This window comes from Lygodium microphyllum, chromosome 7 (assembly GCF_053477565.2).
Source record: "Lygodium microphyllum isolate KBCC chromosome 7, Lygodium_microphyllum_v1.1.10, whole genome shotgun sequence".
Taxonomy (NCBI): domain Eukaryota; kingdom Viridiplantae; phylum Streptophyta; class Polypodiopsida; order Schizaeales; family Lygodiaceae; genus Lygodium; species Lygodium microphyllum.
This window is the reverse complement of record NC_141141.1, coordinates 111924787-111929199: the sequence shown is the minus strand read 5'-3', so window position 1 is coordinate 111929199 and position 4413 is coordinate 111924787. Positions and strand designations below refer to the sequence as shown.

The window sequence follows — 4413 nt, the reverse complement described above, 5'->3', positions numbered from 1 at the left end:
TATGACAACATAGATCTACTCTACTCAGCACTACAAGTCAGAGAATAAGAATCATAATGCATAAAGCATGTTGTAAATAGAACAGATACACTAGAAATGATGGCGCCAACTACCAAATCCTTCATATTTAGAAGTAAATCCATCATACATCAGAAGTAGATATCAGAGATGATCATATCCATGAGAACAATACACAAAATGCCTCATCAGGCCACATTTTTACAACTACCCAAAAACTGTACTTCATGAGGTAGTGAACTTCATAAGACATATAAAGGCTGCTTCACACATGAAATAACAATGATTAAGGTAATACACCATTCTAGGGATAAATGTAGTGTCAATCCAATGACTAACAGATGGTACATCCCCTAGCACAGCCATGACTCGAACCCTTACATGATGTATGAAATCAAAATGCCTTATCCAAAACCCGACATATCTAATGAAAAAAATTATGCCTTACTCATAGCCTTTCACTGTAAAGTAAGCCACAGAGAAAAACCATAAGTAGAGCCTCTCTAGTAGGGTACTTATAGCCCTCTACTGCAATTGCATAAGCCCCTCAAGAGACATTCAAAACAAAACACAAAGGCATAATCCTAGAGGCATACATATCAAATATGAAATAAGTATGATGGACAAAGACAAAAACAAAGTCTAGCAGTTGGAACATCAAAATCACTCATGAGCTAGGAGGCTCATGAGCATCATGGCAATCAGTAAATAACTGAATGCTCTTGAACATGCTACTCACGCAGTCCAAAAGGTAAAACATCCATATCATGAATCTTATCCACTATAAGATCCCTAATCTTAACCTCTTGGTTAAGATCCTACAAAACAACACTAATATCACTCTGACCACATCAACTACATCCACATGTCGATTTTCAACACTATGAAGTTGCTTAGCATGTTGCAATCCATCAACCATATCCACAATCCTATGATACTTAGTCTGTAAAGCATTAAACTTCTCTTGCAACAACATGTCTTTCTCATGTATCAATACTTCCATATTCTCAGACATAAAGGACTATTGTAAAACTGCATAAGGCTGAGAAAAAGTAAGAAAATGCCTTATAAGGCAATACTGCACTGCCTACTCTATGGGGCAAAATTGCAGAAAGTTGAACCCAGCCCTCATCATGCTCATAAACAGCCCTCGGCTGCTCTCGCCCTCTTTTCAAAAGAAGCTTTGCCTTGTCTTCACCATGGTAACATCACCTATGACCTGCTACAAATCAGAAATGAAAAGAGATGAAGAAAACAATGGAGTATGATGGCGTGAATTTGCAGGAAGGCATTGTTGTATGGGCGTAGGCGTCAGCACTCAAGCCTTATTTGCCATAATTTGACCTTTTTTCTATGGCCTTACTTGACAATGAGTTAAACTCCTTGAAAAGAGATATAATAGTTTAACTTTAAACCAAGCATGCATGAACCGAGCAGAGATAGAAACTGAGCATGCAAAGACCGAGCGAAGCAATAAAAAAGAGCAACATGAAGAGAAGTAATAGAATTCAACCACTATAGAACCAAAATCACACCTCTTATCTACACTAATTGTTTATTGAAAACTCTCAAACCTTACTTACAACACCACAACTTGAAGTGACAAAAAAACACTCCATGCATGCTCAAATTTGATAATTAAACCATATGGTAGAGATTAAAAGACTAGAGGTTATCAAATTTTTCAAACCAACCCATACAATACTCATTGTCTTAGCACAATAGTCATTGTCTTAACACAACACCAAAATCTCAATACACTTCGAGCCCTCTCTTCTCCACACTCGTCATCTACAAAACAACATCCCAATCTTCTCCCTTTGTTGGTTTTTGTCTTGATTGTATCATAGGAGGCATCCTTGCTCATCTCCCTTGCAACTTCCTCCACATAACATGGTAGTACACTACAATAAGAATTTTATAAATTGCATTTCATTAACATTTCAAAGCACATGGCAAAAACTCACACACAAAAGCATATCATCCTAGAGTGCATATAATGTCCTAAATAAGTCAATAGTAGTAACCTTGACAAACCATGACAAAAGACAAGTCAATAGTAGTAACCATACTAATCAAAAGGCTATCCATATGCATCATCCACTGGCTTACTCTCTAAAATCTGCTAATCTAAGCTGGATTTCTCTCTAGTACCTATAGAAGGTCCCGCTGCCAAAGGTTGTAGAATGTGACCAACAATGTTAGGGTCACTACCAAAAGAATAACAAGGGAAGTTAGATGCGATGCATGCACACATCAAAGGGGATGTACCACTACCGATCTCCAAATCCAATCCTCCAAGAGGACAAAGAGCCTCTAGAAAGCATCGCACAAATCTGACACTCCGTTGCACACCTGAACTCAAATGTGCCTCCTCGCCAGCCTCCAATACCCTCACAGTATTTGGCAAATAGTGACGAATGACATGCGGCGAGAACTGCACACCATGATCATGTCATAATGTGGCACTCTCCTGAAGATGTAAAGAGGCCATGTAGCCTCGACGTCATAGCATGTAAAAGTAGAAGGCATCCATCTGTCCCACAATAATGACAAAAAATAGAGACATGTCACAAACTAATCAAGAACAACAAAGCACCAATAAAACCAAGTGTACAATAAGCATGTCAAATACCTCTATGGCAATACCCTCAATCATAACCTCATCCATGAAGGCCAAGTCCTCAACTATGAATCTATGCACAATCTCCAGCTCACACCATAGGGCATATTTCTCCACCCACGAAGGAGAGTCCCCTGACAAAAAGAAATACATTTTAAGCATTGACAATTACCAAACAATCTTATTCATAAGTACCTAACAATCCTATTTACATATTTCTGACTCAAAGAATCACCTAAAATGGAGGCAAGACAAACAACCCATCCTGAGTCTGCCAAACAAGTTGCTGCCACTCCAAGTCCATGCCGACCTTGTTCCACAATAGAACATCGTCTCATCCATGCATAGAGTCCATGGGAAGATCCAAGAGCACAAAGTCAGTGACCCATGCAACCGTCTTTTTCTTTTCTTATACTCCACCCCCAATTTATTGATTTTAGAAAAAAATGTATGGATCTTTGAATAATCCTCATTTCTAATAGAGGATGCAAAATCCTTACCCATAGAAATATAATCTCCACATCCAAATGAAAAGATAGAGTGATCCAAAGAAGTCCCCCCCTTGTATGGAAAAGAGTGGCATGTATTCTTTTTGGGATGGTGGTCTAGGACATGAGGATGGACCCAAATAGTCACGGCAAGTATAATGAATGAACAACAATCATAACATACAAAACAATTGACTTGCGTATATCCATAAAAAGAAGCATATCACTATGAAAGCCACCATGCATACCAACATCAAGTGGTGGTGAATTGTCATCAATAAAAATTTCACGATCTAAAACAAAACAAACAAAGAAACATAAATCTTTATTTTACAAGGATTCATGTATATAAAGTATCCAACATAGAGAGCTAGCCTTCTCTAAGTTGCATGAGACATGAATATGCAAAGTGAAATAAGTAAAAGTCACATGTACTCTATGTCTCACTAATTTGAGCTTGCTTGCCTCTTTGAGCATGCTCACCCCTTTGTGTTTCCTTACCCCTTATTTGATAACCTTCAAAACCACTTCTTTGTTAGAAAAGTAAAGCTTAAGGAAAGAGAGGAGACAATTGTGGAAGCCACTTTACCTTGTCTCAGACAGCCACCACTTGCACCCTTTCCCTTTGATTTTTTCCATTCCTCAAACTTAGCTTTCTCACTTGGCAATACATGGGGCAAAGTCCACCAAGGGCATGTCTCAATCTCAAATGGTGAGAGAGCATTCATATTCTCCCCATACATAGTGGACTCTTTGCTAGTGATATCCACCCATGTTTTACAAGCCTTGGGCAAATCAACAAGCAGCTTGAGGTCCCTCAAGTGCAAAAAATACCCGGAATATTCAAAGATAATTTATCCAAGCCAACACAAACTACATACTCGAATGTCAAACAAAAGGCATTAAAATAGAAAACCAACCAATAGAGCAACCGACAAGCACCAACCAATAGAGCAACCGACAAGCGATTGCATCAAGATGGGACTGAATAGGTTGATCCTCTTTTTTTTTGGACTTTTCTTTAGCACCAATTTTCTTAACATTGCCAAAAATATGTTTTTTTCCCTTGTATTGTATGGATGCGAAGTAAACATGAAGAGATGGCTCATCAAGAAAATTAATTGGATGCTCTTTGGTAGCTACTATTCTTATCTCTTGCTCCAAAGAACGAAGTGCATTCTTTTCTATCATGTCTAGCAATGGTTCCCTAGACAACCACCTACAATGATAGAAATAATGAAAGGCACGAAAACATACAAAGAGAAGACAATTTTTTTCTATGAA

At 38.2% G+C, this 4413-nt stretch overlaps 1 pseudogene; it reads right to left on the bottom strand.

The window, feature by feature from the left end:
• Window positions 1-749: 749 nt before the first annotated feature.
• Window positions 750-3872, bottom strand: LOC148033839 (uncharacterized; annotated as a pseudogene).
• Between the last annotated feature and the right edge of the window lie 541 nt (window positions 3873-4413).